Genomic DNA, 16,159 nt, shown 5'->3' on the forward strand with positions numbered 1-16,159 from the left:
AGAAACACGAGCACCAGGAAAGCAGTGACTTTGCACCTTACTTTTACCTAACGTAGCGTGTACGTGCCGAACGATGGAATCGCCGATGATCACAGCATCATGTTCTGTTTCGCGAAGAGGGGAGAAGCGGTTTTGTGTGGATAACTCGAAAACCGGGAGGGTCGGAGAAAGTCTTGGTCTAAACCTGACTCGCGTCTTCCGCTGCGGAACCACCCAGGCTTCATGGTGGCGTGTTGGAGCCGGAGTGAACGAGACCATGGCTGATTGCGACCGATGCTGAGGAACGCACGGAGTAGACGCGGTCGGAGTCAGCGGGTTAGTAACGTTAAACACTGATTTGTGTGCATCGGCGCGTGATGTTTCAAGAGCCAAACACCGGTCTCTCAGCTCGGCCTGTCTCAATAAAAGGTTGTGGATCTGTTTCTCAACAGCTTCCAGCTCAGACTGCAGTGCGTGCAGCTCAAATGTGTCCTCACCTGCACCAAGCGGTAGACTACTTACATCTGATATATTCGCCATTTTAACAGATGGACAGTGAGTTAGCAACGAAGCTACCAGTGATGCTATCAATATTAATACTAATTTATATTATAAGTTTGTTTTATAAGTTTGTTTGTAAGTGAGTGTGGAGAAGACGCGTTCAGCCGTGATCCACGGACGTAACCTTTAACCCTCTGAGGTCGAGAAACGCGCCGACGCGTTTTGCTGGATTTTTTTCACATAGCAGCAACATAAACTTAAATTACTCCGTCATTTATGGTTATACAGAAAAAAGAAATATAAAAAAAGAATCTGTGATATTTCTACTTTTGTATGTGTCCACTTACAATCAAATCAAAACATTGTGCTTTTGTAAAATAAAGAAAATAAACAGGGTGTGCGTTCTGCCTCTCCGTCGCGGTGAACTTTTTTTTCTTGAGCACGTCTATAAACTGAAACAAAACTCAGCGAATACTTCTCACACATTTATGAGCCATATACCTTTATACACATTTAAGTGTGTACTTTTAAATGATCGGATTCAAACTGAAAACAAATATTCTCTGTTTAAGTAATTTGTATAAAACCAACAGGATGTCCAGTATCTCAAACGCTTGCTAATTATTTTTTAATTCGACACGCCCACTCGCGCAAAAGAGATTCACATGCAAATCTCCACATGGAACGCGAACGCCCTCGTTACCTCAAACACAAAACACCAAAACACTTCACAAGTCTCTGCTTTTCGTCGAGTTTGGAAGACACGTCTGAGCTTACATTGGATTTACATCAGAAGAAGAAGAACGCGATTTGAAGACAAGAAAGATGTAAGGTAAGAAATTCTTACTTATTAGTTTATGGTATTGTTGCATAAACTTCACATTGCAGTTGAACTGTTGCTAGATATATGGTGAATATTATACTATTTAGACCCGTGTTTACTGTTAAATACTGTTTGTGGATATCTGCTCAAACATAGATATGTATAACCATAATGTTTAATATTTTGGAGCGCGATCGCGTTTGAATGTAGGCTATCATATTTTGGAGCGCGCTGTGGGTTTGAGTATCATATTTTGGAGCGCGCTGTGGGTTTTAATGTATCATATTTTGGAGCGCGCTGTGAGTTTTAATGTATCATATTTTGGAGCGCGCTGTGGGTTTGAGTATCATATTTTGGAGCGCGCTGTGGGTTTTAATGTATCATATTTTGGAGCGCGCTGTGGGTTTTAATGTATCATATTTTGGAGCGCGATTGCGTTTGAAAGGAAAAATGCACCAAACATTAGGCTTTATGTTTTTACTATTATCTCATTTCATATCATCATAACGAATGGAAACATTTGAAGTAACATATGATAATCACTAGCGTAGTTGTTCTTGAAATCTTTTGGAAGATTTAATTTATTGTTATTATTATTTTATGCAGCACTGCGTAGCCTATGCCTACAAGGCCTATATTCATGTTCATTATATATTGTTGGAAACGTGTGTGTGTGTGTGTGTATTCTGTGAATTTTAAAAAGAAATTTTAACCAGAAAAATCTAAAATCTATTCCCAAAATCGTGCAGCCCTATAGTTTCTCTTGATATCAGTATGTTCACAGTTTTTTTCTTTTTTTCTTTCTTTCAGGGACCAGATGCCACTGAGTCCTGCTGACTTCAACATTCACATGAGTCTCTGTACATGAACATGGTAAAGTGAAAATCAAACACCTTGGAAATGAAAGGTATGTACAATGTTTTTAGGAATGGCACAAAGGTCTCTGTCTTTGGATCATTGTTTTCAATGTGCTCTTTTGTCATTTGTATTTTTGGATTGTGTTGTGTTGTAAATAAATCCAAACAATCTAAAAGCCATTATTTTTTAAATCTCCTCATTTTTTTTGCAAGGTTGCTCTGAATGACAGGGCCTGATCGCTCCTAATAGGGCAGTTAGGGGAGTGTCTTTGTCTTTCTCAGGTGTTAAAGGCTTACATATTCATGAGATGATCACGCCTCTTCGCATATGGCTTTGTCACACAAAACACGTCTTAGAAATTTTAAATCAATATATTGTCTTATCTGAATGAGCAGTCAGGGTGATTTTCACATAGTTTTGGAGCAAATATTCTAGTCTATGTCATACAATTTTCAAAAGTCTTGTGAATAAATAATCAGTATGGGTTTCATGGCCTTATTTCAGTGAGAATTTTTTTTTGTATTTTCACAAACCACGCATAAATGTCATTATCTCAAAACTACAAACTTTTACATACATGCTGCTGATATATTATTGTAGCAGAGTTTGTGCTGAATACAGTGTAATTAGACTTTAGCCATGAAAATGTCACTAGTAACAGAAAAAAACAAATGTCAGAGCATGTCAGAACACCTCCAGAGCCCAGAAAACAGCTCAGACCTCAGAGGGTTAAGAGTATGCAGCGTTGGATCACTAATAGGCTTGAGACGCGTCTGCTCAACAGTCCGCGTTGTAACAATGAGGTTTGATGAACAATGAGGACAATGAACAATGTAACAATGAGGTTTGAGCAGTAGTGCTTCTCAGTGAGGAAAAGTAGAAAATGTTCGTTGTAACCTGAGCTTTTATGAACTCAAAGGCGCGAGCGCGCGAGAGAAAAATAAATAAATAAAAATAGCTGAGCGCACACGGGTGGCGCGTTAACAGGCTAGCGAATTACTAGCGTGTTGTGCTAGTAGTAACGGAAGCTAGCGATGTTGGGTAAGCTGTATTTAGTAGTAGTATAAACAACTAGAAATTGTAGTAAATGATGGTTCAAAACAAGGAAATACGAGGCTAAGACGGAGCTTACAGCAACGAAGCAAACACACTCACAGCAGGCAGCGAGGCAGACAGGAGCAATCGACAAAATCCAGTAGGCACGTCATCTGAAGACTTTTTGATTTCTGTCTATCACTGACTTGGCAAGTTGTACGGAAGTGGCTAAATAAACTACACTTTTTTTTGTATGAGTGAGCAGTAGGCAACCGACTTAAGAGGTATTAGCAAACCCTGCACCCTCTGACCAAGATCAGACTGGCGAGGCTGTGTCCGTGAGATCCATGTAAACCCGGGGCGTGTGACTCTGTGCAGCATCGGGTCCCTTAGTGAATTAATAATTGAAAGTATGGGATACTCCGAATAATCAAAGATCTATATTAATCCATAATCAATATTTATGATTATTTTCTAATCAGAAACACGATCTAAATTTGATTATCATTTGAAATTGGAGTCAGATTACATATAGAGCTAAAGTAATACTAAAACTAAATTCTAATAAATTAAGTGAACTTCACTGGAGCGCTGAAAAGACATACACGTATTATACCTTCGCCAGGCTGTTGGATTCTGTCGTTGGGCCAATGGATGGTCCTTACATTTATTATTTACTAAAATGTGCTTATTATAGCACCACCTATAGAAGGATGGGAGTGTGTGTAAATGTCTGTGTAGTGGGTGGAATTAGTGACAGTTTTAGATCATCATTCATTCACCCCTAAAAATAAAATATTCAGAAAGGCTTCAAAATCTCACAAACATCTAAAAAAAAACAGGTCCAGCTCAGCCTTGACCTTTGCTCTTTTAAAATGTTAGACTTTTAAGATCCTGTAATTTAGATGATATATACAATATTGCAGGTTGCAATATACACATGTATAAATTACATTTGATTATATTTTTCTCAGAGTATACTGTATGTGTGAAGAAGAGAATCATAGCAAGACTGGAGGTGAAATCAAATCAAAATGTGAATGATCCTTCAGTAAAGGCAGAGATTCTGATGAAGGCGAGTTCATAATGTACAGTTTGTTGAAAGTATACTGATAGCGTAAGAACTTGCCAAGAGTATTGAGTAATAAAAGTGTGTTTGTGTTCTTCAGATAGAGCAGATACTGAAGGAGAAGGGACTGACCGAAGATGCAAAACTGTTGTGGAAAATCCAATCAGATGGAAATGTCTTCCAGAAGAACCGGAGGAGTGGCGCCACTGAACAGACTTGCCTTCGAAAAGTGAAGAAATAAAACTTTACTCGCTGTTAATTTATAAAATAAGATGAAACATATTATAGTAAAAAAAATATTTGACAATTATTCACTACTTTTAGCTGATTAGGTGAATGATTATGCGATTGTGTTTTCTGAAAGTTTATTACCACATCTTTAAGTAACCATATCAATACAACAATTTCTCTAGGACGTTTCCTGTTAGATGTCATATAGACATTTAGAAGATGTTTAAGATTTTGAATGTATGTAAAACTGCTTTTTCTAAGACGTTTATCAGATGTTTTTACACAACAAATGATTTCCAGATAAACAGATCTTTAGCAGACATCTTACAGCCCTACCTGTGTATCTGGGTGTGTTTATTCATTGTAGTTAATAAAACTTGAAGAGTTCATTAACCTGTATCCAGCTTTTTATTTTAGCCCATACAGTGAGGAAAATAAGTATTTGAACACCCTGCTATTTTGCAAGTTCTCCCACTTAGAAATCATGGAGGGGTCTGAAATTGTCATCGTATGTGCATGTCCACTGTGAGAGACATAATCTAAAAAAAACAAAAAAAATCCAGAAATCACAATGTATGATTTTTTTAACTATTTATTTGTATGATACAGCTGCAAATAAGTATTTGAACACCTGAGAAAATCAATGTTAATATTTGGTACAGTAGCCTTTGTTTGCAATTACAGAGGTCAAACGTTTCCTGTAGTTTTTCACCAGGTTTGCACACACTGCAGGAGGGATTTTGGCCCACTCCTCCACACAGATCTTCTCTAGATCAGTCAGGTTTCTGGGCTGTCGCTGAGAAACACGGAGTTTGAGCTCCCTCCAAAGATTCTCTATTGGGTTTAGGTCTAGAGACTGGCTAGGCCACGCCAGAACCTTGATATGCTTCTTACAGAGCCACTCCTTGGTTATCCTGGCTGTGTGTTTCGGGTCATTGTCATGTTGGAAGACCCAGCCTCGACCCATCTTCAATGCTCTAACTGAGGGAAGGAGGTTGTTCCCCAAAATCTCGCAATACATGGCCCCGGTCATCCTCTCCTTAATACAGTGCAGTCGCCCTGTCCCATGTGCAGAAAAACACCCCCAAAGCATGATGCTACCACCCCCATGCTTCACAGTAGGGATGGTGTTCTTGGGATGGTACTCATCATTCTTCTTCCTCCAAACACGGTAAGTGGAATTATGACCAAAAAGTTCTATTTTGGTCTCATCTGACCACATGACTTTCTCCCATGTCTCCTCTGGATCATCCAAATGGTCACTGCCAAACTTAAGACGGGCCTTGACATGTGCTGGTTTAAGCAGGGGAACCTTCCGTGCCATGCATGATTTCAAACCATGACGTCTTAGTGTATTACCAACAGTAATCTTGGAAACGGTGGTCCCAGCTCTTTTCAGGTCATTGACCAGCTCCTCCCGTGTAGTTCTGGGCTGATTTCTCACCTTTCTTAGGATCATTGAGACCCCACGAGGTGAGATCTTGTATGGAGCCCCAGTCCGAGGGAGATTGACAGTCATGTTTAGCTTCTTCCATTTTCTAATGATTGCTCCAACAGTGGACCTTTTTTCACCAAGCTGCTTGGCAATTTCCCCGTAGCCCTTTCCAGCCTTGTGGAGGTGTACAATTTTGTCTCTAGTGTCTTTGGTCTTGGCCATGTTAGTAGTTGGATTCTTACTGATTGTATGGGGTGGACAGGTGTCTTTATGCAGCTAACGACCTCAAACAGGTGCATCTAATTTAGGATAATAAATGGAGTGGAGGTGGACATTTTAAAGGCAGACTAACAGGTCTTTGAGGGTCAGAATTCTAGCTGATAGACAGGTGTTTAAATAATTATTTGCAGCTGTATCATACAAATAAATAGTTAAAAAATCATATATTGCGATTTCTGGATTTCTTTTTTAGATTATGTCTCTCACAGTGGACATGCACCTACGATGACAATTTCAGACCCCTCCATGATTTCCAAGTGGGAGAACTTGCAAAATAGCAGGGTGTTCAAATACTTATTTTCCTCACTGTAAATATCACAGTCATCAGCAGATGAAACATTCAAATAAAATTGGTTACTCACGGGTTTGCAGTCATCTTTCAGTTTCGCTTGAAGGTTCACAAATAATCCACACTAAAATGTGCTGAACAAACATATTATCCCGCACAGACACGATCAGGCACTTCATTGATGATGCACTTCCTTAACTATTTTCAGTGTTGATGCACGAATTTCCACAGTCAGGAGTATCGCAAGGTTTGGTTTGGCGGGCTGTTCACGGTTCAACTTCACACACAACGCCATCTTATTTTGCACATTCATGTCTTCAACAAAACGCTGGCGTCCTGAGACGTGTGGGAAAAGTTGTATGTTTGGCAAAGTGATGGAGTCTTAAAATTGCAACAGCAGTCAATTCTCCGGTGTTCATATGGGAACCACCAACAGGGTGTTAAAGTAACACTGAAGCAGTGTTTGAGATAATTAGATATTCAGTGATTATTGAGTGATGATATTTTGATTATTGAAGACATCTGATGATAACAAGCAGAATCACTGAAGGAAAGAGAAACAAGAACTACACCTGACTTCCAGCCACAGCTTTAGATGAAATCAACTGAAAAGACATTAAATGTCTCTTATTCTAAACCAGAAGGACTTTATTTCTGTCATTCATCTTCAGTTCTTTTTGAAAATCAACAGAGGTTTAGATGTTGATGTTTTATTGAAAATGTTTGTCACCATTATGGTGATCAGTGTTTGCTTTAGTTGGGCAGTTTGACTCTTGGCTCTTTATGTCAGTTTGTGGTTTTTGTAATAGTGTTTACCGAAACATAATTTTGTTGCAAAAAAAAGCCATAAACAATGATGATCAGGTGATATATTTTTCATCATCATAATGAAAAAAGGAATGGGAGCCAAGCAAAATGACCTGAATCTTTGAAAAAGAGCCGTACTTCCCATCACTCATTTTTACCAACAATGATTTCTTGCCAGAGATCAAACATTATGAATTTATGCTTCTTCTTCTTCTTTTAGTTTAATGGCGGATTGCATCCACGACTTATCAGTTGCATACGCCACCTACTGTCCCGGAGTATGCAATATGGGTAATGATTCAATGATCTACTTTACTTTACTAAAAAAAAAACTATAAAAAAATAAAAACTATTGTAATATTACATATATATTTATTCAGATATTCCTTAATATCATTCTGTGAAGAAAAAAAAAAGAGTCTTTAAAAACACACAAACATCAAGGATCAGCATATGAATCTCAACAATGGTGACATACTTTGTGCAGCAATGCATGCTGGGAGCCACCATAGTATAAAATCCATGACTCCCAGTGTAACGGAGTTGTATATAAATGTGTGTGTGTCTCCACTTGCTGGTAATGTTCTGTTAAATTATCACACTTGGGGATGATTGGATAGAATATATGAGTGACATGGTTTCCTATTGGCTGGCTGGTTCTCTTTGCTGCGTGCATCCTGTGTCGTGACTACCAGTTCACATGTGTAAAGCCAGCGGTAAGTCGTGTGATTGAGAGCTCTGAATTCTGTCTGTAAATGATGTCAATTATATGTGTGATATATCATGAGCAATATCCTACTTATTTTGAGACCAAGAAAAGTGTTATATATTAGTGAAGAGTGAAAAATGTGTCTTATTATACCGCCAGAGTGGTGTGACGCAGGCTGAATTATTTTGACTCACTCACCCTGGTTACACAATGTTTTTCAGGTAAATTGTTATTTTTTTGATTTGAGAGAATGAATTCATTTGAAACATGGTTTATTTTGTGAATTTGTTAAACTGTGTCGTAACTACCAGTTCACATGTGTAAAGCCAGCGTGGTGTGACGCAGGCTGAATTATTTTGACTCACTCACCCTGGTTACACTATGTTTTTCAGGAGAATAAAATTTATTGGACCTGATTATTGAAGCACGAGTTTTATTAACAACACAACACAACACAACGCAGAGGGACAATAAAGACCAGTTACACCAGCATGCATTGCAGCATTAAGTATGTCACCATTGTTGAGATTCATATGCTGATTCTTGGTGTCTGTGTGCGTCAAAAAAAAAAAGTTTTCCCTAGAATGTATTTAGAAATCATAATCTCTGTTCTATATTGGTGAAAAACTACTTTTGGTCAGTGGTAACTTTTGTCAAACAATTTTCTTTGCGATGATGAAAACTATATCACCTGATCGTTTTTGGTTATGGATCATGTTTTTCATGATCCATAACCAATGATCCATAACCATAACCATAACCATGATCCATAACCATATTATGTTTTTCAGTAAACACTGTTACAAAAACCCACAAACTGATATAAAAAACAGAGTCAAACTGCCCAAACTAAAGGAAACACTGATAATCGTAATGGTGATCAAGCATTTTCAATAAAACATCAACATCTAAACCTCTGTTAATTCTCAAAATTAATTGTAGACAAATTACAGAAATAAAGTCAGTCTGGTTTGTAATAAGAGATATGTAATGTCTTTTCAGTTGATTTAATCTAAAGCTGTGGCTGGAAGTCAGTTGTAGTTCTAATCATCACTCAATTAATCACTTAATTATCGAATTAACTCTAACACTGCTTCTGTGTTACTTTAACACCCCGCTGTTGGTTCCCATATGAACACCGTGGAATTTACTTTGAGTAAAAAGTGCTTGTTTACCAATTAATAACAGAGATGTGATTTGCATTCAAACACAACCAGAATGTTGATTACACAAGATGCTTAAGAAATTAATTTTGTTTTAGTTAATTATGGCACAAAAATAACAACAGAACATTTTACTTATTTTACTTTATTTAATGGAAGAGAGAATATCTCTCATTATATAGCTGATCATTTATGGTGTTTTTATTTTGTATTTATCCTCGTGATTTAATTGTGTTCTGTATTGTCTTCTCATGTTAGAGATGATCACATGTTAGGATTGATAAACACCTAAATTTTCTGAACAAGAAATCTGCACCCTGACAACCAAGTATTGGTTGAGGCAGACACTTTGCATTTAGTGGACAAATTCAAATGGACTAAAGTAAATGAGACAGTTATTGAGACTCTTAAATCTCAATTTATCATTTTGATTCTTTTGTTGCAAGAATCCAGAATCCACTGATAAAGTGTGAAGTAAGTAAAGCATGTGCACTAAAAACACACCGATGTTTAAGAAGCTGTGGAAGTTTGTGGCCTTTTCTTTTCTTTTCATTGCATTCATTCAGGAGCTTATTTGCTTAAAGTCAGAAGTCAGTCAGGTAACAAGAGTGAGCAAGTAATTGGTGCGTACAAATTCCATGAACACAGATGTAAGATACAAACAGTGTCTTTCTTTATTGTGCTTCAATTAATCAATTTTTTTGCCAATTAGCCTCATGTGGTGTCTAATTCTTTCTAGTTCACAACATAGAAATATGAAGTCCATACCTTGCAGACATAGCGCACACACTGACCATATCGTTCCTTAAACATCACTCTTTACCAATTAACCATAGTAAAACACGCATTAGCACAAACCTGTACCGTCCTGAACGCTCTTGCACAGTCAAAAACTTTCCTATTACCAATACACACGTTGTCTCGTTGTTACCCAGGTGCCCTTAATATACAATATACAATATCAGAACGCCACCCAATGGACAAATATATAATTGCATTAAAATGGCTCCTACAACTGCATTTTAAAGATGCATAAAAGACAGTCTTAACCCTCCTGAGGTCTGAGCTGTTTTCTGGGCCCTGGAGGTGTTCTGACATGCTCTGACATTTGTGTTTTTTTCTGTTACTAGTGACATTTTCATGGCTAAAGTCTAATTACACTGTATTCAGCACAAACTCTGCTACAATAATATATCAGCAGCATGTATGTAAAAGTTTGTAGTTTTGAGATAATGACATTTATGCGTGGTTTGTGAAAATACAAAAAAAAAATTGTCACTGAAATAAGGCCATGAAACCCATACTGATTATTTCTTCACAAGACTTTTGAAAATTGTATGACATAGCCTAGAATATTTGCTCCAAAACTATGTGAAAATCACCCTGACTGCTCATTCAGATAAGACAATATATTGATTTAAAATTTCTAAGACGTGTTTTGTGTGACAAAGCCATATGCGAAGAGGCGTGATCATCTCATTAATATGTAAGCCTTCAACACCTGAGAAAGACAAAGACACTCCCCTAACTGCCCTATTAGGAGCGATCAGGCCCTGTCATTCAGAGCAACCTTGCACAAAGAATGAGGAGATTTAAAAAAGAATGGCTTTTAGATTGTTTGGATTTATTTACAACACAACACAATCCAAAAATACAAATGACAAAAGAGCACATTGAAAACAATGATCCAAAGACAGAGACCTTTGTGCCATTCCTAAAAACATTGTACATACCTTTAATTTCCAAGATGTTTGATTTTCACTTTACCATGTTCATGTACAGAGACTCATGTGAATGTTGAAGTCAGCAGGACTCAGTTGCATCTGGTCCCTGAAAGAAAAGAAAAAAAGAAAAAACTGTGAACATACTGATATCAAGAGAAACTATAGGGCTGCACGATTTTGGGAATAGATTTTAGATTTTTCTGGTTAAAATTTCTTTTTAAAATTCACAGAATACACACACACACACACACACACACACACACACACACACACGTTTCCAACAATATATAATGAACACCAGGTTTGTTGTGCCTTGTAGGCATAGGCTACGCAGTGCTGCATAAAATAATAATAACAATAAATTAAATCTTCCAAAAGATTTCAAGAACAACTACGCTAGAAAAAAATATATTGATTATCATATGTTACTTCAAATGTTTCCATTCGTTATGATGATATGAAATGAGATAATAGTAAAAACATAAAGCCTAATGTTTGGTGCATTTTTCCTTTCAAACGCAATCGCGCTCCAAAATATGATACATTAAAACCCACAGCGCGCTCCAAAATATGATACATTCAAACGCCATCGCGCTCCAAAATATTAAACATTATGGTTATACATATCTATGTTTGAGCAGATATCCACAAACAGTATTTAACAGTAAACACGGGTCTAAATAGTATAATATTCACCATATATCTAGCAACAGTTCAACTGCAATGTGAAGTTTATGCAACAATACCATAAACTAATAAGTAAGAATTTCTTACCTTACATCTTTCTTGTCTTCAAATCGCGTTCTTCTTCTTCTGATGTAAATCCAATGTAAGCTCAGACGTGTCTTCCAAACTCGACGAAAAGCAGAGACTTGTGAAGTGTTTTGGTGTTTTGTGTTTGAGGTAACGAGGGCGTTCGCGTTCCATGTGGAGATTTGCATGTGAATCTCTTTTGCGCGAGTGGGCGTGTCGAATTAAAAAGTAATTAGCAAGCGTTTGAGATACTGGACATCCTGTTGGTTTTATACAAATTACTTAAACAGAGAATATTTGTTTTCAGTTTGAATCCGATCATTTAAAAGTACACACTTAAATGTGTATAAAGGTATATGGCTCATAAATGTGTGAGAAGTATTCGCTGAGTTTTGTTTCAGTTTATAGACGTGCTCAAGAAAAAAAAGTTCACCGCGACGGAGAGGCAGAACGCACACCCTGTTTATTTTCTTTATTTTACAAAAGCACAATGTTTTGATTTGATTGTAAGTGGACACATACAAAAGTAGAAATATCACAGATTCTTTTTTTATATTTCTTTTTTCTGTATAACCATAAATGACGGAGTAATTTAAGTTTATGTTGCTGCTATGTGAAAAAAATCCAGCAAAACGCGTCGGCGCGTTTCTCGACCTCAGAGGGTTAAAGTCCCCCTGTTGTCAATAATTGTATCCCTTAAACTCATCTTTGATCACCAATATGACATATTTAATAGGGGTGCACGATTCAGAAAATTTCACGATTCGATTCGATACCGATTTTTAGTCTCAAGATTCGATTCAAAAACGATTCTCGATTCAAAAAACGATTCACAGTATGTAAATGTAGTTGACTTTTTCCTGTGTGATTGCAGTAGACATACAATTTAAAAGAAAAGAAATAACAAATGAAATGAAGTTTGATATTACTTTGTCTTCATAAAAACTTTTGCAACTAAACAGTGCAAAGTGCCAAGCTTTGGCCAGCTTTCGAATACATTTAATTCAAGTTTAAATTAAAACTTAAATACATTATTTTATTTTTTTTACATTTAGCTTTAAAGTGCTGTAGTCAGATCAAACAAACAATACTGCTAAATGTAGTTTAAGGAGTAGGCTATTGACGGCAAAATAGGCTACAGAATACTTGGTTCTGTACTGACAGGTGCAATTTTTGAAAATCGAAAAAAAAAAATACAATAAGCCTACATTATATCTAGCCTGGTTAAAACCAGACCATTCTCAGTAGTAACTGAGTTATGGTCTGGCAAAGCTCCATAGACAAATCATTTCCAAAGGGGCGTCACCAACGGACGTCGCTCAAATGCCTCTGGGCACAATTGGATAGACCTAAAACCAATCAGAGCGATCGTCATCGTGTAAAGCCATATGCTGCGTCCCAATTCGCCTAAGTTGACTACGCCATAAAAGTATGTACTCTTTTTGTGAAGAAAAGGTATTTACTTTTGAATGTGTAGCAAAAAAGTAGGCAAGCTTTGGGACATACTACTTCGTCATCTTTATCGGACGGATCTGTCGCGTGCATCCTGTCACTTAAACTGCCCTGTCAATCATCGTGTCACAGTTAAAATCCTCTATTAAATCTAATTTAATTTCCTACCGTTTCGGAGAGAAATGTAGTAGCACGTTCATCTGCCAGTGGGTCTTTCATGGAGACTGTCCTCATGTGTTTGCAATTTGAATATAATAATGCATTTAAAAGTTGAACGGACGTCGCTCAAATGCCTTTTGGGCGCAATTGGATAGACCTAAAACCAATCAGAGCGATCGTCATTGTGTAAAGCCTGCCTCAACGTTTCTGATTGGTGCCGCGAATTCGACGGATTAGAAATGGGCTTGAATGAGCTCTTTGCCAGACTACTTCTCGAGCAAATCTGAATTTGCCGGAAGTTGTCTGGGTTTTCCCAGGCTACATTATATCTGCATTTATGTCTAAACCTAGACTTTAAAACATCAAAATGTAATTTATTAATATGAATATTCGTGTCAAAATGACATATAAACATTCTATTTTGCCTGGAAACGCTTCCAACACGCTTGCGTGTCGCGAGAAAAATAGGCGTCAGTTCTATTTCTAGCATGCACGCATTTTCCGCACGACTCGGGCCACACCTGAGACACGCGTGTCACGCAGGCTGTGTGCAAGCTCTAACCTGTTAACATGGGAGCCGAAATAAAAACAGACAGGCCACACAGCCAGCCAGCCAGCCTTCCTTCTGCTCCGCTTCTGCTGCACTTCTTCTTTTGGCTATGACAAGAGTGTGCAGGCGTAAGTGTGAATTCGATGCAGCGCCATCTATGGGAATGGCAAGCTAAACTCATTTCAGGACAATACCAAAAAATATATATTTCAATAAAAAAAATTTTTTTTTTTTAAAAACAAGAATCGATTTTTGGAATTCTATGAATCGATTTTGAATCGGTAAAGTTTGAATCGCGATTCATATGTGAATCGATTTTTTTGCCCACCCCTAATATTTAAACGATATTTTTTTCATGCCTTAAAATAACTTGAATGTATCTCGACACCCTTGCCTCATTAAATATTCGTGGTTCTATGAATATGCAAATTAGCCCCGCCTCCACTCACTCACTCAGCTCAGAGATCCACTGGTTGACGATCACACGTTGATCTGATTGGTTACAAGGTAGTTTGTGACGTCAGAAACACCAGCGATTTCAAAGCGTGTGTTTGAGACTGTCTTTGGTTCACTGCAGTTTTAAGGAGGAAATACTCAGCAATGGTTTCGACTTATGAAGTTACACATGGTTTGTCTTAAAGCTTATTAAAACACCAGATAGACATATAAACAACATTAAAAACTGGATTTTCACTCCCACTTTAACTAGCAATGGAATAAAACGTTGTTGTTGTAAATGGCAGCTTTTTACTGCATCATGAACATTATAATCATCTTTAGACAGGCATCAGTTTCAACTCTGGAGGAGTCTTTTAAATTTTTAATTAATGTGACTGTCATTCTGACCACTCAAAAGAAGTGATGTGTTCACACAAACAAACAAATAAAAGCTTTACAAACGTGCATTCTGTGAAATGCCTAATAAAGATATAAAAAATCATTTAATTCATCACAAATGACTCTACTGTATGTACAGTGCCCTCCACAATTATTGAACCCCCTGGTAAATATGATCAAAATTGGCTGTAAAAAATAAATCTGCATCGATTATCCTTGTGATCTTTCATTCAAAAAATGTGCAAAATTCTAACCTTTCATTGAAGTAAAAGAATTGAAAGTGGGGGGAAATCACATTATGAAATAAATGTTTTTCTCCAAAACATGTTGGCCACAATTATTGAAACCCCTAGAATTTTTTACGAGTAAAATATCTCTGAAGTATATTCCCATTAATATTTACCTTTTTTAGTACACCAGGGTGACTAGGAACATGAAACTGTCCAGCTATGACTTCGTGTTTCACAGAAGTTTAAATATGAGGAAACACAAAGGCCAAATCCCCTTAATCATCCATCACAATGAGTAAAACCACAGAATATAGTTCTGATGCGTAGCAAAAGATTGTTGAGCATCACAAACTAGAAAGTGGCTGTAAGACAATAGCTAAAGAATTGAAAATCCCCATTTTGACCATCAGGGCAATAATTAAGAAGTTATAACCAACTAAAGATGTTATGAATCTGACAGGAAAAGGACGTGTGTCTATACTGTCTTAATGCACGGCGAGTATGAAAGTTTGACTGGCCAAAGACTCTCCAAGGATCACAGATGGAGAATTGCAGAGATTAGTTGAGTCTTAGGGTCAGAAAGCCTAAAAAAAAAATTATCAAACAACCCCTACATCCCCACATGTTGTTTGGGAGGGTTTAAAAAAAACCCTCCTCGCTCATCCAAAAACAAATTCCAGCTAATTTAATTGTCAGACACGACTGGATCTTCAAACAACACAGGGTTCTGTGGTCAGATGAGACTAAAACAGAGCTTTTTGGCAGCAAACACACTAGATGGGTTTGGTGAACACAAGGATAAAAAGTACCCCATGTGTACAATTTAATATACCATTGGATCTTTAATGTTGTGGGCATATTTTTCTGCTGGAGGTCCTGGACTTCTTGTTCAGATACATGGCATTGTGGATTCTATCAAATATCAACAGATAAAAAATCTAAACCTGACGCCTTCTGCTAGAAATCTTATAATATGCCGTGGTTGGATCTTCCATCAGGACAACGATCCAAAACAAACATCAAAATCAAAACAAAAATTTGTTGTGGAGCACAAAATGAAGCTTCTGCCATGACCGTCTCAGTCCCCTGACCTGATGAGTGGGCTGAACTGAAGAGAAGCACCAACATGGATCTGGGAATCTGAAGGATCTGGAGAGATTCTGTATGGAGGAATGGTCTCTGATCTCTTGTCAGTTATTCTCCAAACTCATCAGGCATTATAGAAGAAGACTCAGAGCTGTTATCTTGGCAAAAGGAGATTGCAAAAAGTATTTAA

The 16,159-nt window shown here is 37.3% G+C and overlaps 1 long non-coding RNA gene across 1 annotated transcript in view; it reads left to right on the forward strand.

The window, feature by feature from the left end:
• Positions 1 to 87: 87 nt before the first annotated feature.
• The window catches only part of LOC309492630, a 40,351-nt gene continuing 24,279 nt past the window's right edge, over positions 88 to 16,159 (forward strand). The window contains exons 1-2 of the long non-coding RNA XR_014203619.1: positions 88 to 679; positions 10,238 to 12,323. This is a non-coding gene — a long non-coding RNA (uncharacterized lncRNA). The remainder of the gene's footprint in view (positions 680 to 10,237; positions 12,324 to 16,159) is intronic.

The sequence above is a fragment of the Leuciscus leuciscus genome (genome assembly GCF_965113295.1).
Source record: "Leuciscus leuciscus genome assembly, chromosome: 2".
Classification (NCBI taxonomy): Eukaryota; Metazoa; Chordata; class Actinopteri; order Cypriniformes; family Leuciscidae; genus Leuciscus; species Leuciscus leuciscus.